The sequence below is a fragment of the Schistocerca gregaria genome, chromosome 5 (assembly GCF_023897955.1).
Source record: "Schistocerca gregaria isolate iqSchGreg1 chromosome 5, iqSchGreg1.2, whole genome shotgun sequence".
Taxonomy (NCBI): domain Eukaryota; kingdom Metazoa; phylum Arthropoda; class Insecta; order Orthoptera; family Acrididae; genus Schistocerca; species Schistocerca gregaria.
In genome coordinates, this window is record NC_064924.1 from 107819535 (window position 1) to 107844149 (window position 24615).

General features: G+C 45.2%; 1 protein-coding gene across 1 annotated transcript in view; it reads left to right on the forward strand.

The window, feature by feature from the left end:
* LOC126272086 (hemicentin-1) overlaps positions 1 to 24615 on the forward strand; it is a 1030571-nt gene that overhangs the window by 398064 nt on the left and 607892 nt on the right. The gene's annotated exons all lie outside the window — the stretch shown is intronic.

Sequence of the window (24615 nt, forward strand, 5' to 3'; positions counted from 1 at the left end):
CGACATTTATCTGGATGCAGTAACGTGTAGTCTCTTGAAACGACAGTCGATAAGGGGAAGCAAACGAATATTTTTCAGATTAATACCGCTTTAACGGGAGCGATCGCATGCTAATGCGTATTGCAGAAAGTCGCTGGTGTTCACTACCCTTCACTTGTATTTGTGAACAAGCATTTACACTTGTGGGAACGGAGGAGAACACGACATAACGAACGTAGCCTGTGAACTAATGCATTATTGCTTTTATGCGCTATAATTTGGCGAACAGAACGCAACGCTACATAGGTGGATCCTCGACGCAAAACTTCCATATTCAGAGAGGAAAAACTTTCATGGCGAACGCGCTGTTTTCGACGAAGTAAGCAAAATGTCTCAGTTGTTACGTAAACGTGAAATGCATGGACATAGTGCACGAAAACTGAATTGCAACTCCAGCTTTCCTTAGTATTAATCCAAAATTTTGCCCATAGTCGCATGCCGGTGACGTTTTTCGCTCATTTCCCATTACAACTGAAGAGGAACTACTGTTGTCCAATATTACCTGTAGAAAGACTGCGTTTACTCGCTAGTTCTTAGCAATCGGAGGCATTTACCTTAATGACATTGTAATAAGTGCTGTACGAGGTGTTTGAGATCCGAAATGAGGTTGACAACACTGAGAGCGATCTGGCAATGGGCCGGGCGCGGTGGTCTCGCGGTTCTAGGCGCGCAGTCAGGAACCGTGCGACTGCTACGGTCGCAGGTTCGAATCCTGCCTCGGGCATGGATGTGTGTGATGTCCTTAGGTTAGTTAGGTTTAAGTAGTTCTAAGTTCTAGGGGACTAATGACCACAGCAGTTGAGTCCCATAGTGCTCAGAGCCATTTGAACCATTTTGATCTGGCAATGCTGTGTTGCTCTGCTCTTGTAGACCTCTGTGTTCATCCTTTCCAGATGGTCAGTCAGAGTTTAAGCTCCGTATAGCCACCTTGTGATTTTTCAGGACGCCATTAGTGAAGTTGTGTTCTTGTCGTGTTTACGAAAATGGAACAGCGAAATTTAGAGCAACGTTAAGCCATCAAGTTTTGTCTTATGCGGGGGGAATCCGCGAGTGTGACCTTTGAAAAGTTGAAACAGGCCTGTTGAGAGCATTCTTTACCAACAACACACGTCTTCCGCTGGCACAAATCTATTTGGGAGACTGAGAACAAGTTGGAGATGAACATCGCTCAGGGAAACGTCGATCGTGTGCGTGCTCTTGTGAGATCAGACCGTCGTTTAACAATAAGGCTAATAGATGACCTGTTAAACTCATAAAATTTCACTGTACATCAAATTTTGACAGGAGATTTGCGCATGCGGAAGGTTCGTGCTAAAATGGTGCCGAAAAAGAAGGACAATTGAAGTAATTTGTGCATTGATCTTGAGAGGATCGCCATGGTTCACTCGTGTGATTACAGATGATGAATCTTGAATTACTTAGTACAATCCCGAGACAAAGCGGCGAAGTGAGGAGTGACACGCTGAGACGTCTCCTCGACCAAAAAAACTCGGCTGCACAAATCAAATATCAAAACAATGCTGATTTGTTTTTCTGACAGTAGGAGTATCGTGCAAAAAGAATTTGTTCCTCCAGGACAAACTGTCAACCAAGTGTTTTACAAAGACGCTCTAGAAAGGCCCAGGAAAGGGCTGAATCGAGAGAGACCGGACATCGCCGCTTCAGGAAGAGAGTGAATCGAGTGAGACTGGACTTTGCAGATAAGTGGATGCTGCGCCGTTACATAGCCCCATACGACACGGCCACTTTCATCACGGCATTTTTGATCTCAGAAGGCATTCCTGTTGCTCCACAACCACCTTGTGACTTTTTTCGGGCGTCATTTTGTAGCTCTGGAGAACATTCAAACGAATGTATGGACATGTTAAAGGGCATACCAGTTGAAGTGTTTCAGCGCTGATACCAAGACTGAGAGCAACGACTTCGCCGTTGTATAGCTGCCGAAGGGAACTACACTCATGCTCATAAATTAAAGATAATGCATGTACATAGTGAAATAACGCTCTGGTGGATGGTTTGCGTATTAAATCTTTTCAGGGTATGACCAAGCGGTGCATTTGAACTGCGGTCGTCGCACGGTGACGCTGGCAGCAGTCCACATACGCAGTGGTGTATTGGTGCATGTCAAAGTACGGCGCAGCGAGTAAGTATGCAGACGTTTTCGGACCTGCTAATGGTGACTGTGTGTTAAAAATGGCTCAAAGAACACGTATTGATGACGTTATGAGGGGTAGAATACTAGGGCGACTGGAGGCTGGTGAAACAGAGCAGGTCGTAACACGGTCTCTCCGTGTGCCACAAAGTATGATCTCAAGATTATGGCAAAGATTCCAGCAGACAGGAAACGTGTCCAGGCGCTACTGTATGGGATGTCCACAGTGTATAACGTCACAAGAAGACCGATATCTCACCATCAGTGCCCGCAGACGCCCACGGAGTACTGCAGGTAGCTTTGCTTGGGACTTTGCCGCAGCCACTGGAACAGTTGTCTCCAGGCACACAGTCTACAGAGGACTGAACAGACATTGTTTATTCGCCTGGAGACCTGCAAGGTGCATTCCACTGAGAGCCCTGGTCACAAGAGAGCCCGTAAAGCCTGGTGTCAAGAACCCAGTATATGGTCATTGGAACAGTGGACCCAGGTTATGTTCACGGACGAGTCAAGGAACAGTCTAAATAGTGATTCTCGCCGGGTTTTCATCTGAACCAGATACCAACCCCTTAATGTCTTTGAAAGAGACCTGTATGGAGGTCGTGGTTTGATGGTGTGGGTTGGGATTACGATTGGTGCACCTACACTCCTGCATGTCTTTGTCAGAGGAACTGTAACAGGTCAGGTGTATCAGGACGTCATTTTGCACAAGTATGTCCGCATTATCATCGGTGTAGTGGGTCCCACCTTCCTCCTGATGGATGATAACGCACGGCCCCTCCGAGCTGCCATCGTGGAGGAGTACCTTGAAACAGAAGATATCAGGCGAATGGAGTGGCCTGCCTGTTCTCCAGACCTAAACACCACCGACCAAGTCTGGGATGCTCACGGTCGACGTATCGCGGCACGTCTTCAAACCCGTAGGACACTTCAGAAGCTCCGACAAGCACTGGTGCAAGAATGGGAGGCTATACCCCAGCAGCTGCTCCACCACCTGATCCAGACTATGCCAACGCGTTGTGCGGTCTGTGTACGTGTGCATGGTGATCTTATCCCATACTGATGTCGAGGTACATGCGCAGGTAACAGTGGCGTTTTGTAGCACATGTATTTCTGGACGGTTTTCTCAACTTATCGCCAATACCGTGGACTTACAGATCTGTGTCGTGTGTGTTCCCTATGTGTATATGTTATTAGCGCCAGTTGTGTGTAGTGCCACGTTGTGTGGCACCACATTCTGCAATTATCCTTAATTTATGAGTATGAGTGTACTTTGAAGAGGACAGTGTTGTTTGGAAAAATAAAAAGTTAGGTAGATAACAAATCAGTCTCACTCTTCTTACACACCTCGTGTAGCCGGTATGTCTGCATGCGAAGCACTTCAAGCCTTTTATTAAAGTACATATAAGGAAGATAACGTCAATAAAATGTGATTAATGAAACTGGAATGATACGTACGACTTGCCTTATAGCAAAAAGCAAAACCGGTGAACCGACGCACCGCCGCGACGTCCTCTGCCATATGTCATGATGCCGAAACACTATAGAGGGATGTGCGGTCAGCACACTACCTACCCGATCGATATCGTCTTGCTACACCACGGAGCCGCTACTGCACTGCCAAGTAGCTACTCTGTTGGCATCGCAAAACTGAGTACACCACGTTCCAGTCCCTCCACCAAATAGAAATCCTGACAGAACCGGGAGTCAAATTCGGCTCCTCCGCATCGCCGTCAGACGCGTTGACCCCTCTTTTTTTTTTATCTGGCCTCCAACCTTCCCATAGCACTGAGATACGGAGGCAAACGCTCATCGCATAAGCTACTTGATAAACCTAATCCTGGGTAAAACATTTTTATACACCATCAGAAATCGCTAACAGAACAGTGGTGCATCAGATCTGTAATTACAGCTACCATGAACATAAGCAACCAGAATTATATCTCCCGTATAGTGTCAATTGTAACCAGCGTAATAGATACAGGGTGTTTCAAAAATGACCGGTATATTTGAAACGGCAATACAAACTAAACGAGCAGCGATAGAAATACACCGTTTGTTGCAATATGCTTGGGACAACAGTACATTTTAAGGCAGACAAACTTTCGAAATTACAGTAGTTACAATTGTCAACAACAGATGGCGCTGCGGTCTGGGAAACTCTACAGTACGATATTTTCCACATATCCACCATGCGTAGCAATAATATGGCGTAGTCTCTGAATGAAATTACCCGAAACCTTTGACAACGTGTCTGGCGGAATGGCTTCACATGCAGATGAGATGTACTGCTTCAGCTGTTCAATTGTTTCTGCATTCTGGCGGTACACCTGGTCCTTCAAGTGTCCCCACAGAAAGAAGTCACAGGGGTTCATGTCTGGCGAATAGGGAGACCAATCCACGCCGCCTCCTGTATGTTTCGGATAGCCCAAAGCAATCACATGATCATCGAAATATTCATTCAGGAAATTAAAGACGTCGGCCGTGCGACGTGGCCGGGCACCATCTTGCATAAACCACGAGGTGTTCGCAGTGCCGTCTAAGGCAGTTTGTACCGCCACAAATTCACGAAGAATGTCCAGATAGCGTGATGCAGTAATCGTTTCGGATCTGAAAAATGGGCCAATGATTCCTTTGGAAGAAATGGCGGCCCAGACCAATACTTTTTGAGGATGCACGGACGATGGGACTGCAACAGTTCTGTTTATTGACGAAGCCGTCCAGGTAAAAATAAGCTTCGTCAGTAAACCAAATGCTGCCCACATGCATATCGCCGTCATCAATCCTGTGCACTATATCGTTAGCGAATGTCTCTCGTGCAATAATGGCAGCGGCGCTGAGGGGTTGCCGCGTTTGTATTTTGTATGGATAGAGGTGTAAACTCTGGCGCATGAGACGATACGTGGACGTTGGCGTCATTTGGACCGCAGCTGCAACACGGCGAACGGAAACCCGAGGCCGCTGTTGGATCACCTGCTGCACTAGCTGCGCGTTGCCCTCTGTGGTTGCCGTACGCGGTCGCCCTACCTTTCCAGCATGTTCATCCGTCACGTTCCCAGTCCGTTGGAATTTTTCAAACAGATCCTTTATTGTATCGCTTTTCGGTCCTTTGGTTACATTAAACCTCCGTTGAAAACTTCGTCTTGTTGCAACAACACTGTGTTCTAGGCGGTGGAATTCCAACACCAGAAAAATCCTCTGTTCTAAGGAATAAACCATGTTGTCCACAGCACACTTGCACGTTGTGAACAGCACACGCTTACAGCAGAAAGACGGCGTACAGAATGGCGCACCCACAGACTGCGTTGTCTTCTATATCTTTCTCATCACTTGCAGCGTCATCTGTTGTTGAAAATTGTAACTACTGTAATTTCGAAAGTTTGTCCGCTTGAAAATGTACTGTTGTCCCAAGCATATTGCAACAAACGGTGTATTTCTATCGCTGCTCGTTTAGTTTTTATTGCCGTTTCAAATATACCGGTCATTTTTGAATTACCTTGTACATATTCGCATTTACTCTCAAGGAAAGTTATTGTTCATGGCTATTGTGCTTTTACTTTTAAATAAAAATGAATATTAATCTTGTGCTTATCCACTCCCTTCCCGCATGATCCAAGCATCTGATGAATTTATCGTTCTTCTCACGTGCCCAGTTACATCTTTGAGTCCTCGGCAATTTTCTATAAATCACGTTTCCTTTACCTCGGCGTTTAGGGTGCGGATGTCCTGGATCCCAGAAGCACCTATGATATTTGTATTATTCTGTCAGAAACATTATATTCTCATCGGACCACTTCATTGCTCGCGTATTTCATGTCAACAACAGAAGTATAAGAGAGAGCATACGAGAGTTTTCTGTATTGCTAACAAGAGTTTTCTGTATTGCTAACGCTGAAGCGGAGAGGACGTGAATTTACTTTGATGGTTCGTTGGAAGACTGACAACGAGCTGAACACGAGAGAACATTGACTAACATGAGCCGAGTACGACCGAATGCCGTTCGCTCACACGCGCCTAGCGTTTACATCGAAGAGGATTCTCATTCGATGTTGCACGTTCACTTGTGTTCGCTTCAGCTTAAAGTGAGCTGTAGTGTGCTTGTGTTTCTCTCTGTGCATACGCATTTTTTAAAAGCTGCTGCCCGTTATGTGTCTGTCTACTCACGGAAATTGTTACGTGCATCGTGTTGATGACAGTATATGGTAATAATGCGTATGTTTCATAGCATCGTTAATGTAGGACGGTGTTCTGGAAACTAACGCAGGCTGCAACCCGTTGCCGCTAGAGACCTACGAATTCTAGTGTGTAACTTGGCGGTGTGCAACGTAACTATGTCGGCGCGTGAGAAACAGCGTGCTGTAATCGAGTTTCTAACCACGGAAAAAAATCTTGCACAAATGGAGCACCCTCCTTCAGCATGACAATGCAAGACCACACACGAGCGCTGCGATGTGTTCAACAGACGCTTTGGGCTCACTGTCATCGGTCATCATCCATAACCCCCACTTGGCTTCACCCGATTTTCATCTTTTTCCGAAACTCAGAGAACACCTACGAGGACCTCACTTTGATAGTGAGGTTCTGGCTCCGTCAACAAAGTCAAACGTTGTACAGCGACGGTATCAACAAACTAGCCTCTCTTTGGGAGAAAAGTATTCATAGCCAGTGCGACTATGTTGAGAAATAAATACGTACACATGAAGAATAAATATGTAGAATGTTAACAACATTTGTTTAGTTAAAAAGCTTTGAATGTTTTCACATAAAATTTTTGGAGGCATTACTTTTGAGCACGGCCTACTACAACAGAAGTCCCTTTTCTTTAGTAATGGCGGCCGTGCTTTGCAGACTGTGGGCAGCGCCAGCGCAGCTGTCGGACGCTCGGAACTGGCGTGGCCGCTCGGCAAACAGTCCGTGCGCTGCAAAGCGAACGTATTTGCAGACTCTGCAGCTTGCTTTAATTACCAGAATTACGGGTAAATCGGCCGCCAGATTGACATTTTAAAAGCGGCGCTTCCCCTACAAATGCCACAGACCACGCTAAGTAATTGCGCACATGAATTCTTCCCAACGGGTCGACTAATATGAAAAGGAAAGCCGATCTGCAGAATTATTACTCTCGCGTTCTACGGATTGATGCAGACAACTTAATCTGGTGGAAAATTGTGGCGTTATTCTTTACATTTGTTTTAAATGAATATGCTTACCAACAGCATCGGCCTTCATTTTATTACGAAGGGACTTCAAAAACTAAGTTACACATTATCATGACGGCCAAGTAATTTTTACTGAATGCTGCAAAACCTTTCAAAGTAACACATGCACTATTTTCAGCGTTGTCACCAAGTCTGTGTAAACAACGGTGGGTACGTTCTATCAATCGTTTAATTCCTTGACGATATAAATCTGCTCCTTGATCACAGATCCATTCAAGAACTGCTTTGTGGACGTCCTCATTGTTAGAAGGCCTGCCATTGCTGAGAGTCAGTTCCTCCACTGCCTGGACATTGTCATCTGTGGTCGATGCCGATTGCTTTTCTTCCCGATCAGCGTCACGTACAATACTTGGCTCTGTTGTCTAACAACCCTACCACTACTAAGGTCAAAATTTAATAATGTTTGTGGTGTTTCTCACGCTGGTAAATACTGCATTTTCGAGCAACAACAAAGTTATTATGCGTCAGGTGTAATTAGAGCAGAGTTAATAAAGTCATTTCATGTAATAATGAATAAACCAGGCACTCATCTTTTCGTGTTTCCGACGCTGGTCTCGTTGTAAAATCATGGCTCAATCGTTGAAAATCTAGGTGGTGATGATTTCAAGCTCGGATGCAAAGAGGCCTACGTTTTATTCTGCTATATACAAAAGTCTTGTAGATGCACTTCACAAACCATTCTTGGAGATTAAACCTTTCAAAGCTAGCACAATGGTGATGTAAAAAAATAATCAGCACTCCGAATATAAGTTACACTCTTTTTTATTGTTTTTGTTGCAATGGCACGTAACACACAAAACATCACTTCACAATACAAAACATACTTGAAAACATCTTCCTCACTGTTAAAGTTCACATTTTATAAGCTGACTACAATATGCGTCTTTCCAACATTGCTCCAAGACTTGACTTTTTCAATGTCCGAATCTCTAACTAACTGCTTATGCGCCCAAAAAAACAAGAGTTACAAGTATGTCAAAGATCATAGTGACAAAAGAAAGAATACACATAAGAATAATATTATTGAAACATAAACATATCGATGTATCAAAATACCTCTACATTAATGAAATCAAATCGGAATGTTGTCTCAGAAACATGTTAAGTAATATTGCTGCTATCGAGGGGTTGAGTTAGGGGGCCGTAATGGCTACGTAATTCAAGTACCCTTACAGTTGGTAATTTGAGTAGCTTAGATTTCTGCAAACATCCGACAATCACTGGATCTGGACCCGTCAATGTTGGTATATATTACCTCCGCATACTGCCCCAAAAACTGCGCCAAAGTTTTGTCGTTATGGTAACGCCAGTTATTCTCTTCGCTTGAGATAATTGTAATGGAAACAGGTTATTTATTGTATTTATTTATTCCTGGTACCCTAATGATCTTCCCTGAAATATTCTGGGCAATACGCTTTAAGTAGGGGATTGATTGGCTGGGTGATTTGGAGGAGAGGACCAAACAGCGAAATCATCCGTCCCATCGGATTAGGAAAGAGCGGGGAAGAAAGTCGGCCGTGCCCTCTGAACGGGACCGTCCCAGCATTCGCCTGAAGCGATTTAAGAAATCACGGAAAACTTAACTCAGGATGACCGGATGCGGGTTTGAACTGTCGTCCTCCCGAATACGAACAGAGCATTCTAACCACTGCGCCGTCTCGCTGAGTTTGATTGGGGTAGGGAGAGTTCTATGATCCAGAAGAGTCAAGTTAAGCACTGTACGGTTTGGTTTGAGATGACTGCGGATATTGTGATTAATATTTGTTCTAGCGACCCAGAAGAGTCAAACACTGTACGGTTCGGTGTGAGACGACTGCGGATAGTGTGGTCCATATTTGGCGCAGAGGACCGTCGGCGGAGATGGATTGGAGATTCAATCAGAGATACTTCGTGCGAGATAAAAAACCACTAGGAAAGAGGAATCAAAAACGACAGTTTGTAACATAGCAACGTGTACTGCAATAATGGAACTGCTCGTTCAGTTCGTGTCAAATGGTTCAAATGGCTCTGAGCACTATGGAACCTGAGGTCATCAGTCCCCTAGAACTTAGAACTACTTAAACCTAACTAACCTAACGACAGCACACACATCCATGCCCGAGGCAAGATTCGAACCTGCGACCGTAGCAGTTACCCGGTTCCGGACTGAAGCGCCTAGAACCGCTCGGCCACCCTGGCCGGCTCAGTTCGTGTCATTGATGCTAAGAGACAGCAGCGGTTAGCGTGTGTCAGTCGATAAAACTGAAAGTAAAATTGCCTGCAGTGCCACCGCGTCAGTGTAGCCCCCCCACCCCCACTCCAATACCCCCACCCCATTCCCGACATATTACAATTTATGTATCATTGTTCAGCGAGGTTGTTTTAGATATTTCCTTTCGTCATTTCGAAAAACGGTTTTGTACTCGGTCCCTGACTGTATCGTAGGCGAGATATTTAAAGGCAGAAAAAGAGGGTGCGGAAGTTAACGCGAGCGAAGAAAGGGCGGCAGTAACATGCGCATTTAAATGAGAGGCCATACGGACCGACACGCCGGGGGCGCAGAGAGGCTGTTGAAGCGGACAGGACAGTTTGCGCGTTGCGGGCCAAAATTTGTTTGTCTGCGGGGAGCGGCCGGCCAACTTTACGGCGACGGAATGCGCAGCGCAGTGGCGGGCGGAACTTTGCGCCAGTATTTAGCAGCGGGGCAGGCAGGCAGGCACACCTGGGCCCCGAGCCCGGCGCCACGCCAGTCTTGGCACGCGCCGCCGATATTTCTTGGGACGGCCGTTCCTTTCATCGGCCACCCCCACTTTCTCCCTCCCCACCCCTTCACCTCCACCGCCCCCCTGCTTGCGCCCGCAGACAACTCCTCCCTTATCCGGGCAGCCGCCGGGGCCCTCCTGCAACCAAACGGTAATTGGGATTCTAAATTAAAGAATCCTGACAATCGATGGTTATGGGAGTACCTTCTTCTTCTCCTCTTCCTCCTCTTGCCTTCGGCGGCCTTCTTTCTCCGGAGAGGCCGAGTGGGGCGGCAGTCGGAGTGTTTCGTGAGCGCCGGGGACGAGTTACGGAGATTGGCCGACGCCGTTGCCAGCGCACCGCCGGGTCTCCGCTCGTAAACCTCTTCACACTGCGGGCCGAAACGGCCGCGGCGCCGACAGATTCCGAGAGCTCTCCTCACCATCGGTCACGTTCTGATCACTCCGTGTAGGAAGTCGCGCTTACAGCACTGCAGTAGCACTTGGAGAATACCTCTCGTACAATGTGGCGTAGCAGATATGGGCAGCTCTGCCTATCGATCGAAATTTAAACCCTCAACCGACGCTTCATATGCAACAAAAATTCTACGTCGGGAGCCACCTTACAGTGCATACTAATAAAAAGCAAATTTCTGCCCAATTCCGCTCGCGTATTGAGAGACAGGGAAACGATTCTTTACGCGACACAATCTCTATTATTTTAACGTCACGACTCCTACCTGTTGTGTTGGCAGAAGAGCCAACACCGTGTTACTAGAGGAGGCCGAAATGCACGCGTTTTAGCTCACGCAAGCTGGCGTGAGGGGGGAAGAAGTATACTGACTTGAGGTTTGGAACATGACAAGGCATTAGAATTCAGAAAGCGGACGTAAGTAGTTTGATAGTTAACTTAAATCCATTTATGATGAACGTCGCTCTTCACGGTACATGATTCACAATATCAATATCAATAGTAACTGAATATTGCGCCTTGCTAGGTCGTAGCAAATGACGTAGCTGAGGGCTATGCTAAATTGTCGTCTCTGCAAATGAGAGCGTCTGTAGTCAGTCAGCCATCGCTAGCAAAGTTGGCTGTACAACTGGGCGAGTGCTAGTGAGCTTCTCTCGGCTAGACCTGCCGTGTGGCGGCGCTCGGTCTGCAATCACTGACAGTGGCGACACGCGGGTCGGACGTATACTAACGGACCGCGGTCGATTTAAAGGTTACCACCTAGCAAGTGTTGTGTCTGGTGGTGACATCACACTACACAACCGAGCGAGGTGGCCCAGTGGTTACGATGCCACGGCATAGGTACAAGTTCTTAGGTTGCCACTACGACACCGACACCGACGACAGCGCCCTCTAGATGGCGCTGTGCAGCTCTAAACGAGCGCCGCTTCAGATTCAGCCCATTTGATTCCGAGTAGACGAGCAAGCAACATTGTTTCTTTTTCGTTGTGGGAGAGCCACGACAGATTTTGCCTTTGTAAGTTCTAGCCGAAGTTAGATTTGATTGATGTACAGCTTCTTACCTACGTGCTCGTCTCAGCCAAAGTTAAATTAGTGTTTATGAATTCAAGTTATCGTGTCGTGAGAGAGTAAAGCCACTTGAATTGCAGTACTGAGAATTCTACCTCACCTGCTCCTCCTAGTTTCCTACATTCGGCCTACCCTTCAGTTACAGCAGCAGACCCACGCGCCGCTTTCCAGACGAGATACAAAACTTAGCGCACTGGACTCGTATTCGGGAGGACAACGGTTCAAACCCCCGTCCGGCCATTCTGATTCAGGTTTTCAGGGAAATGCCGGGATGGTTTCTTTGAAAGGGCACGGCCAACTTCCGTCCCCATACTTACCTAACCGGACGGGACTGATGACCTGGCTGTTTGGTTCTCTCATCCCCCCCCCCCCCCCAAAATCAGCCGACCAACTCCTACCCGAGGCATACAATTGTAGCAACAGAGTTTCGTAGGATCTTCCTCGAATACACGTTCCGTAAATTAACTCACCAGGATGTGACGATTTCCATTTCGTTTAAACTGTGCCCACCTGTTACGATACTAGAAGGGCGTGTGTGAATTCGCTCGAGTTCTGCTGTCGTACCTGCTTGATGAGGACTGCAAATGCTGGAGAGTTGGTCGCGCTGGCGTCTTGTACATGATATCCTGTATAGATGCACTACTGAAAATGTTAACGTAGTGCAGAGCCGCTTTACAAAACATTGGTTTCCACCATTATATATGTATATGATGTATATTTGTATTGTATTGCATGGAACTGGGGACCTAGTGCCGGCCGGAGTGGCCGTGCGGTTCTAGGCGCTACCGTTTGGAACCGAGCGACCGCTTCGGTCGCAGGTTCGAATCCTGCCTCGGGCATGGATTTGAGTGATGTCCTTAGGTTAGTTAGGTTTAATTAGTTCCAAGTGCTAGGCGACTGATGACCTCCGAAGTTAAGTCGCATAGTGCTCAGAGCCATTTGAACCATTTTTTGGTGACCTAGAAACGACGGAGAGGCTTCGTCCCCGCCGTAGTCCTCAGTGGTACACAACACAAACCCACAATAGGCTACAGCAGCCCACTCACCCCACCGCCGCCCCACACCGAATCTCAGTGCCCCCCCCCCCCCCCCCCCCCTGACCCGGAAACGCCTCACACCAGACGAGTGTAACCCCAATGTTTGCGAGGCAGATGGAAAACCGCCTTAAAAACCATCCGTTCTAACAACAGTATTCTCCCCTTGAAAGTAATTCCCTTCCGCAGGTATACATAGGCGGACTCGTTGTTCCCAGTCGTCGTTGCAGCGCTGAAAGGCTTGAATAGATTTAATGGTCTCCGAGTCCCAAAATGACCTCCTTGTAAGCTATTTTTGAATTTCGGGGAAAGGAAAAGGTCACAAACACTCAGATCAAATGAATAGGGATGCCTTGGTCAAAAATTTCGTGATGAAAGTGACTCAAACATTTCGTGATGAAAGTGACCACGTGACATGGGAAGTTGTCATGATAAAGTTGGCAGCGATGTCTGGTCTCTCTCAATTCATCTTTCCGAGGACGTCTTTTTAAAGCACTTGGTTGACAGTTTGTCCTGAAGCAACAAATTCTGCATGCACGATGCCACTACATTGAAGAAAACAAATCACCATTGCTTTGATCTTTGATTTGCTCAGGCAAGCTTTTTCCGGTCGAGGAGATATCTCAGTGTGCCATTCCTCACTTTGCCACTTTTTCTCTGGATCGTACTAAAAATGCATGATTCATCACCTGTGATCATATGACTGAACCGTTTGTAATCGTTGCCAATCCTCTCAAGAAGATCAACCGACACGTTTTTTCGACTATCCGTCTGCACAGTTGTGAGGTTTTTCGGCACAATTTTAGCACAAACCTTTCGCATGTGCAGAACTTCGTTAGAAATTTGATGTACGCTGAAAGTGTTTAAGAGAGCACCCATCATTCTTATTGTTAAACATATGTCTGATCTCAAAAGAATACGCACACGCTCGACGTTTCAGTCGGATTTTGAAGAAGGTTTTCTTGAGCAAGTTTCATCTTCAACATATTTCCGGCCTTCCAGAAAGCATCTGCGCCAGCGAAAAACTTGTGCTCTTTATAAGAAATGATCCCCATGCGCCTGACTCAACTTTTCGAAGGTCACTCTTGTGGATTCCGTAGTGTAACACAAAACTTAGTGGTTTAACATTGCTCTAAATTCCGCTGTTCCATTTTCGTAAACACAACAAGAACAGAGCATCACTAATGGCGTCCTGAAAAATCACAAGGTGGCTATACGGAGCTGAAACTCTGTCTGACCATCTGGAAAGGATGAACACATCGGTCTGCACAATCACACTCAAGTTCAGAAAAAGCAGAACACCCTGAACATACTATATGTTTTTTTTAACGTGAGTGTAGAACAACACAGCGTTGCCAGATCACTCGCAGTGTTTCAGTCTTTACTAATTTTCTCATACACTTCATACATACGATAAAAAGCGTAAAAGCAAAGAATATCGTTCCATTAGGCTCAGTAGTTTTCATTCGGTGACATCCTACGTCTTTACTCTCTCAGGAACGAAATTTGCTTCTATTTCTACATGGAACTGCTTTACAGCAAACGAATTCATAATTTTTTCATTCGACGGATCACTCTTTCCTCAAGCCTATTTTGTGAAGTCTGCAAACAGAAAAATGTAACGGTATTCATATGCATACAGATGTGTCTTGGAGCTAATATACTCATTTACTCCCGTAGTACAATATGTGCCCTCATAATTTTGAATGTAAAGTATTCACCAAACCCCCTTTTTTTTGAAGCATCCACCACAGTAATTTATTGAGTTGGATATTGACTGAAGCTTATGGCGAATTACAATGTCATTCTCTGCATCTTATTTTTAATTGCTCAGTACTCAACAACTGGGTGAATGAAGGTACTGAAGCGATCTCCTTCTTGACCGAACTGCACTTCCGTGCCACTCTTCCGACAAAGAATTTACGCACGGTATAATGTACATGATGGGCAAAATAAGACTGAGCTGGAAAATATTTACAATAAGACTGATGCGGGACTGATCGTTGTTGATAGCACAGAAATGCCCACGGTTTACGTCGATGCATCTCTGTTCTCGATTTGTCAAACTGTTGAGACACGCGTAGCAGTTCTGCCTGAGGGATAACAGCAATAGTTTTCTTTTTTTCAGTGTTCTGCTCTAGCTATTTCCTTAAAGTTGCAGCTCAAGTAAGAATCACGAGGGGAGAGTTCAGGTAATAAATGTGACCGATAGACTGCATTCCACTCACTGATGGTCCTCTTCTCAATGAACACCCGATGCACTCTTTACAAGGGTGTCAAGGCAGTGTGTCCTATTCCTCCGTCTTGCTGAAATTATCCATACTGTCTTCCATCTTCTGTTAGCTGATCCATTGTGGATTAAACAGTTTCTGGACATATCAGTTAGAATTAACCGTTCGGTGGAAGAATCGTTTTACTATGCAGTCATCAGACACTGCGCATCAAACACAATGCATGAGATTATGCAGCGAAACTTTAAAGTGCTGATGGGGATTTTGTTATGCATAAATGCGCATGTTCTGTGAACTGAAATACCAAGACAATCTGAACCAGACCTCATTTGAAGAAATGGAAAAACTAACGTCAAAAAGACATGATTCAAGATCACTCGGAAACTATCGGTAGAACGCAGCACGCGAAACTTCTTTTGACGCTTTTCGTCATACACAAATGTCTGTAAGGATACAGATACAGGTCGTCTTTTTTAATGATGTTTCGAGCCGACGATCTCTTTAATTCCCACTTGTACAGTAAAAAAAAGCTGAGAGTTCATTTTCAACCAATTCTGCTTCTCGTAACATTCGACAGAGTTCACGCGCTGTTTTATCATCAGCACCATTTTCTGTTGTGTTCAACTGGTCAATAAACAAGACACGTATCCCATAATTACTCTGATATTCAATTCATCTGTTTACTAACATGGGTCAACACCGCGTCAGTCTACAAATATTTTCATATAACTTTTATCTTTCTTGCCCTGTATGTCACCATTCCTCCTTAAATCAGCCCATATAAACATTCCTATGTGCATTGAAGAGCCAAAGAAACTTGTACACTTGTCTAATATGGTGTAGGGCCCCCGCGCGCATGCAGAAGTGCTGCAATACGACGTGGCATGGACTCGACTAATGTCTGAAGTACTACGGAGGGAACTGACACCATGAATCCTGCAGGACTGTCCACAAATCTGTAAGTGCACGGGGTGGTGGCGATCTCTTCTGAGCAGCAAGACGCCCCCGATTTGCTCAATAATGTACATCTCACGAGAGTTTAGTGGCCAGTGGAATATTTAAACTCAGAAGAGTGTTCTTGGAGTCACTCTGTAGCAATTATCGACATGTGCCGTGTCGTATTGTACTGCTGGAATTGCCCAAGTCCGTCGGGATGCACAACTGACATGAATGGATGCAGGTGATTAGACGGGATGCTTACGCAGGTGTCACCTATAAGAGTCATATCTAGACGTGTCAGGGGTCCATTTCACTCCAACTGAACATGCGCCACACCATTGCAGAGCCTCCACCAGCCTGAGCAGCCCCCTTTTGACGGCAATCGACACGGTACAATTTAAGACGAGATGCGTCTGACCAGGCAACATATTTCCAGTCATCAGTAGTCGAATGTCGGTGTTGACGGGCTCAGACAGGGCATAAAGCTTTGTGTCGTGCAGTTATCAAGGGTACATTAGTGGGCCTTCGGCTCTGAAAGCCTGTATCGATGATGTTTCGTTTAATGGTTCGAACGCTGACATTTATTGAAGGCCCAGCATCGAAATATGAAGCAATTTTCGGAATGGTTGCACGTCTGTCATGTTGAACGATTCTCTTCAGTCGTCGTTGGCCCAGTTCTTGCAGGATATTTTTCGAGCCGCAGAGATTTGATGTTTTACTGGATTCCTGATATTCACGATACATTCATGAAATAGGAAAATCCCATCATCGCTGCCTCGGTGACGCTGTGTCCTATCGGTCGTCCCCCAAATATAACACCACATTCAAACGCAATTAAATCTTAATAAACCGCCATTGTAGCAGCAGTAATCGATCTAACAACTGCGCGAGACACTTGTCTTACAGAGGCGTTGCCGGTCGCAGCGACGTATTCTGCCCGCTTCCATATCTCTGTATTTGAATACGCTTGCCCATACCAGTTTCTTTGGCGCTTCAGTGTATTTGGTTAGTAAATAGGTGTGTAGCGTTTTTCTTTTGCATGTTTGTATTCCGGTTGTTGTGGGTTTATGTATCGATCGTCATTTTTTATTTGTAGTTCACTGTTGCTAATTGAGAATGTAGATTTTCCCGCCGTATATAGTGTGGCAGTGTTAAAAAGTCGCCACGTTTCGACGAGTGACGTACTCATTATCTTGTGGCGAAGTATCGAGATTTTGCGGATGCCACCCAATTTATATCTGTGACGTGCCCCCTCAATCTGGCTCTCCGAGGCTGGGTACAGACAGACAGCGTTTGGCGCGCTGTCGACGAACTGCCGGTATCTTTGGATTCCATGCTGCACTCAGTTGGTATCCTTCGTGTCTGTTTACAAGATTCTCGTGAATTCGAATTTCGATGAACCCTTTTTATGACACTTTCCCAGTAACCCACAGCTCGGAAGAGCACCGTGGCGTTCTCGAAGTCAAATGTGTGGTCTTCTTTGATTTCTTCGTCTGTTTCCGCCGCACATGCCTGACGTGTTCCTCTCAGCGTTTAGAAATACATCGCTGCCTTTGTCCAATGTACTGGTGACCATATTCGCAGACGATCCTGTAAATTCCTGGTACGTTGAGTTTAAGTGGGTCTTTAAAGAGCCAAGGCACTCTTTCGTCTTCGACGATGGTCGGAGGACGGTTTTTGTGTTCGGCTTTTCAGAAGCCTCCCAGTTATGGCTGGCAGCGGTCCAAGATACGGAAGGAAAGCGAGTTTCTTATCTTCTTCTTGCTCTTCCCGATTTTCCGCGACTTGTCTCTTATACGCGCTGCACTTCAAGAACACCAAGGTGCTCTGGCGACTCGCCGGCTACTGTGACAGCCTCACAAAAAGAGTCCATCGAAATTCCGATTCACGAGAATCTTGTAAACAGAAATAAAGGATACCATCTGAGTGCCGCATGTAGTCCAGCGATAGCGACAGTTCATCGAGAATGCACCCACCACGGTCCTCGCGGGACAGTGCCATTACAATTGCTACACCACGACGGTGACGAGCTACAGACTCAAAATTTAACCGACAGGAAGGAAATGCTGTGATATGCAAATGATTAGCTTTTCACAGCATTTACACAAGGTTGGCGCCGGTGGCGACACCTACAACGTGCTGACATGAGGAAAGTATCCAACCGATTCCTCATACACTAACAGCAGTTGACCGGCGTTGCCTGGTGAAACGTTGTTGTGATGCCTCGTGTAAGGAGGAGAAATTCCTGCCATCACGTTTCCGAATTTGATAAAGGTCGGATTGTAGCCTATCGCGATTGCGGTTTATCGTATCGCGGCACTGCTGCTCACGTTAGTCGAGATCCAATGACTGTTAGCAGAATATGGAATCGGTGGTTTCAGGAGGGTAATACGGAACGCCGTGCTGGATCCCAACGGCCTCCTATCCCTAGCAGTCGAGATGACAGGCATCTTATCCGCACGGCTGTAACGGATCGTGCAGCCACATCTCGATCCCTGAGTCAACAGATAGGGTCGTTTGCAAGACAACAGCCATCTGCACGAACAGTTCGACGAAGTTTGCAGCAGCATCGACTATCAGCTCGGAGACCATGGCTGCGGTTATCCTTGACACTGCATCACAGGCAGGAGCGCCTGCAATGGTGTATTCAACGACGAACCTTCGTGCACGAATGGCAAAATGTAATTTTTTCGGATGAATCCAGGTTCTGTTTACAACATCATGATGGTCGCATCCCTGTTTGGCAACATCGTGGTGAACGCACATTGGAAGCGTGTATTCTTCATCACCATACTGGCGTATCACCCCGCGTGTTGGTATGGGGTACCATTGGTTACACGTCTCGGTCACCTCTTGTTCGCATTGACGGCACTTTGAACAGTGGACGTTACATTTCAGATGTGTTACGACCCGTGGCTCTACCCTTCATTCGATCCCTGCGAAACCCTACATTTCAGCAGGATAATGCACGACCGCATATTGCAGGTCCTGTACGGGCCTTTCTGGATACAGAAAATGTTCGACTGCTGCCCTGACCATCACGTTCTCCACATCTCTCCCCAATTGAAAACGTCTGGTCAGTGGTGGCTGAGCAACTGGCTCGTCACAACACGCCAGTCAAGACTCTTGATGAACTGTGGTATCGTGTTGAAGCTGCATGGGCAGCTGTACCTCTACACGCCATCCAAGCTCTGTTTGACTCAATGCCCAGGCGTATCAAGGCTGTTATTACGGCCAGAGGTGGTTGTTCTGGGTACTGATTTCTCAGGATCTATGCACCGAAATTGCGTGAAAATGCAATCACATGTCAGTTCTTGTATATTTGTCCAATGAATACCCGTTTATCATCTGCGTTTCTTCTTGGTGTAGCAATTTTAATGGCCAGTAGTGTATAATTGGTGAATGAAGTCTTATTTATATGTATTTGTTGCATTTATTAAGGTTATGGGAAATCGCTAGGAACTGGTGCACCAGCCCACTACTTGACTGCATTAGCTATATCCATTACAGATTGCCGATCGAGTAGTTAAACTATATGGACTATTTTTGTCCCTGTACGCATTATACGTTACGTTCATGTAATCGAATTTTAACGGCCAGGTGTGACATATGCAGATCTTACTGCAATTTCGTAACATTTTATCATCAACTTAATCTCTCAGGAAGCAAAAGCGTCATCAGCGAACAGCATCATAGAGCTACTTGCATTTCGTGCCAGGACAGTTACATACTGGGTGAATCACGTGAGACGTAAAACTGCATAATTGTCGTGAACGGTTCAAGGTGTCAAAACGAAGTTTTAGCAAATGAGTGTACGCAGTGGGTCACGTAAATTTGTTATAATTATTAACTTTTGAGTAAACGGAGAGTATGATGCAGGTTGGTGTCTTTTTAAAAGGAACGTTGAACTTTTTTAAGAGTATTCGGAAGCTTTAGGCCAACGGTTTTAAGTTTTTTCATGTGTTAAGATGAAACTTATTTCCTCTTGCAGTTAATGTTTCAGATGTAGATACAGGGTCAGCTAAGATTTATGGAGATGGATCTTTATGTGAATATATAGCAAATCAGAAGGGAAACAGGTGTACCACTTCAAATATGTGTACGTCCCAGTTTTTAGTATACGCAGGAATAACCATGTAGCAATCCGCAGTGGCTGATTCCGGACGTCTTCCCTCGTAATTTTTGCACATTTCTTTGATACTTCTGCGAATAGTGCCGACGTCAACAGTAGTAAGCGTTGAGTTACTATATCTGTCGTTCCAATAGCTTTTGAATGGCGCTAAAATATGTGCAGCAAACTGCCGTTATCCGCTTGCGAAGACGAGGCTATCAAACACACCGATACGATAAAGTGATTTATTACTACAATATGCATGGCGATATTCGCTTGACCATAGCGGTTTTTGTCCCTCTAGAAAATGAGAACAGTCATCACGAAAAAAAGTGAATGAAAATAAGAAACTTAGAACATAATTCGATGTATACTTCCCGAAAATGAAGTACAATCAAGTCGTACTAAATCCCGCCTGTTTTAAGTGTAATTTTGTCTATACGTTGTCTGTTCCAGAATTGTTAGTAATGCAGTGGTCTTTCCAATGAGGCATGTGCTTGTGGTAAATAGCGATTTCCGGTAAAAAAGGTGCATTTTGTATAATTAGGGTTTTTGATTATCTGTGCTATGTCGAGTGCGCTTTAACCCGTATACTCATTAACTTGCTACATACATACGATGCAGTTAAAAAAAGAAAACTTTGACTCAAAAATTCGGTTGGTACAGGAGTTAACAACAGTAAATCATATTGCGTGCTTCTGTGTTTCTAATTATTTGCCCAGAACTCGTTACAAGTTTTGGGCCATACGGAAAATAAAAGTGGTTTTATTTCTTGGCCTATGTCTGTGAACATCAGCGATGGTATGGCGTTACCTCTGGGAGTATATATGTCGGTCGTGCTTCGTATCTCACGTTGTCTCCTGTAAAGAGCGACGTAGTTTGCTCTGTTTGCCGAAGCCTTCACTCCACCCTCTTAGCAGTACGAATGTTCCGTAAGGAACCATTTAGTTTAATAGGAGACTGTGCGGAACTATGCGTCGTATATACTATGGTCCTCCTAGTGCCGGTATAGTGCAGAGAGGTGCGGCTTCCCTGCTTGATGAAGCGGGGTCACGACTCTGCGGAAAGAGATTACGAGAATATGCGGGGGGAGGTATTAGGCGGTAAGCCGTTTTGTGCGCGGATCAGAAAATTTGGAGGTTTCCCCTGGCAGGTCGGCGAGATGAAAAGCTCATCGGCAGAAGCGGCTAGGGGACGCAGATAAGAGCCGGCTGGCTTTATGGCTGAGTTGCGGGCGCGGGGATTTGCAGACCAGAGATTGCCTTGAGTCACGACACGCGCGGCGCGGCGCTGCGCGAGGATAATCACCGCAGGTGCTGCAGGGCGCTTGCCTCGCCTTCTGGGCCTTTGTCCCTCCTCTCAAATGCGTCTCTTCTCTACCTTGTAACCCAAGATCTCCCGCCATTAGCACAGAAATTGCGGGAGTATAATCCATTGCACGGAATAAGCAAAATGCGAGCAGAGACGATTCAGCCTTAGATGTATAGTCAACGAGCTACGTCAGAGCCTTGTGAGGCATTGGCAGTGAGATTCTACCAAATTAAGAAGAATCATTAGGAATAATAGCTGTAGCTAACGACATGTTACAATCATACCTAGCAGATGAGGTACAAGAAATAGAGATAACACAAACCTCAAAAAACGCTAAACTTTTAATGTAACACACTGATGTAGCATCTTCTCAGGATAGCGCTTTAGGACCTACGCTGTGCCTGGTTGCTTTCCAGGTACTGTCGGTTATAGGAAAAAAATTGCTGTGTTGTTGTTGTTTTCGTTATTGTAGTGTTCAGTTCCAAAATTGATTTCATTATATTCTGTGCGCTAGTCACGCCTGAGGAAGTCTCTTCATCTCTGCATAACTATTGCAACTAACGTCAACTTGATCCTGTTTGCTGTACTCGAATCTTGGCCTCCCTCCGCAACTTTTTCATTCCACACTTACCTTTGTTGACAAACTAACTATTCCTCGTGTCCACCGAGCAAGGTGGCGCAGTGGTTAACACACTGGACTCGCATGCAGCAGGACGACGGTTCAGAACCGCTCCTGGCCATCGTGGTTTAGGTTTTTCGTGATTTCTCTAAATGCCAGGATGGTTCTTTTAAAAGGGCAGGGACGACTTCATTCCCCATCCTTTACTAATCCGATGGGACTGATGACCTCGCTGTTTGGTCCCCTCCCCCATATCAACCAACCAAGAGATTCAGAAGGATGTAGGTTGCAGTGGGTTCTGGGAGATGAAGAAGCTTGCACAGGATAGAGTAGCATGGAGAGCTGCATCAAACCAGTCTCAGGACTGAAGACCACAAAAAAAAAAAAAACCTTGATGCCCCAAGTCCTGTCCTATAGCCCTGCTCCGTCTTTTAGACAAGTTCTGCAATGAAGATATTTTTCTCCAGTTCATTCTTTATCCGATTCATCAATCTTCTCTTGATCGTTCTTCTGTGACATTTCAGAAGTTTTTATTCTCCTCTGGTCTGTAATATTTATTGTCCATGTTTCACTTTTGCACAAGGCTACACTACAGGCAGATACATTCATAAAGTATGTATTAGAACTTTCTCTTTTCTGAAAACTTTCATTTTAGCTATTGCGTATAATTAGAATAGCTCCATAAAAGTCCCTATTTATTCCACAAATAAATTTTATTTCAAATAAAGCGACATTTTTAAACTTTTCTCAGCAACAAGTCTTTCCTACTTGCACCATCCTCATTAACCAAAACTGTGTCTTCTACTTCTTCAGAGTGGTCAAAAGAGTTCTTACTAATACCTTCTTACTGTTGGTAGAAGAAAGGAACTACGGCAGTCATATTTTAAATGTACCTTAATAGAATGTTCAGCTTTAATACAAGTTAGCGTCCTACCAATAACAGTAGCAATTATTTGCGTTTACTACAGAGTAATCGTGTCTAAGAAACACTAAAAACAAACCTCCAGTAATCTAACAAAACTAATACAGGCTCATACTAAACATAAATTTAGACAACATTGTCTGTGGAGTGCAGGGATCTGGTGCTATACTTAGGTTAAAAACAACAGTCGAGATCGCAATAACATTTGTTTATTGATCGGTTTCGGCTTGTGTTAAAGCCATCCTCAGAATTTTTGGGCTCCATATGGATGGTGCTGACGGTTCCTCGATTTTTCACGTACACTGTGTACGATCGTGATATCACGTGTACGATCGTGGTATCACGTGAAAATCCGAGGAGACGCCAACACCACCCGTACGGGAGGCCCAAACATTCTGAGCATGGCTTTAACATAAGCTGAAACTGGTCAGTAAACAAATGTTATTGCGATCTCGACTGTTGATTTTAACCTAAACATACTAAACAGCATCCGTATAGACCCTCCTTTTCCTTAACTTATGCATTTTCGCTACGCATTTGACCTGTGACCTTTGGTAGGGACCACACGGCACAGAAGCAAACTTTTCGTCTAAATTACGTCCTGTATAACGCACTGTCGCTCATAAATTAGAGAAAATTTGAATGTTTTTCGGAAAAGTTCCCAAGCACTTTTATACTCAAGATTCTCTGTGGCGTTTCTGCAGCGTAAAAGAGAATACATTAATGTATACATGCCTACGGATTCTGTGACGCTGTGGTAGTATATCGTTAAATATTTAAAACGGTTGCTCACCAACGGAAAACCGCACCCCGTTTCCTTTTGCGTACCGTGCGACAGTGGTCTGCGGGAGCAGTACTTTATTTTCACCTGCATTCACAACGCTTCAAGTATAAGGCTGGCTGTTATATTTACTGTAATGTGTGTACAGTTTCCTTGCGGGAACAGGGCAATTCAAACGTCGTGGGTGACAATCGACTGCCTGAAATCGAACTCTTTGCTGATGTAATTCACAACACACTCACACTGCCCTAGGAAACTGAGTTAACCCCCCCCCCCCCCCCCCAAGTAAAAATGTAATGTTATCAATAGATACTACGTTTGACTAAGGAGTCAGTAGCATGCCTGAGAGATTGCTATAACAGGTTCAAAACAGTACTAGACTATCATATATGAGACCCACTAAGTTTCCGTTACGTTACATTTCACAGGACTGTAAACTCCTATTGGCTGATAAAATTTTGTCTCTCACTCTTGAATATCTTTACTGTTTGTAGAGAAATGGGACAGGCAGGAAAATATAACCATCACGCTTGAAAGAAACTTCATCCACGAAAAAAAAAAAACTGTTGGAAGTTTGGCACTGCAGTTCTGTGCTGGATAATCCTTTTACAGAACTGTGTGTTACGAATCATTTGATTCCATTGGTTGCGTATGTTGTTTGTGATTCAGGCGTGCTCTCCACATTATATTCTTGCAAGTGTGTGATGGGCAAGTTGAAGAGTGATTCTTCTCTAACACAACCTCTTGAAATTCTGGTGCGCAACCACTTAGTTGTCGACAACCTTTTCAGATCTCTACAGGGTGTTTCGGTGTGATGGTTAATAATTCACACATGGAAAGTACAGGGCGAAAGTAGCTTAAAAGCTCCAATAAACACGGATCCACAAATGACAGCATCGATGTTCTGATACTTCACTGAGCCATGCAGAATTGCACTATTCGTGCACCATATCATCGGCAATGTTGGCAGGCATATCGAAAAAGTTATAACCTAAATCCT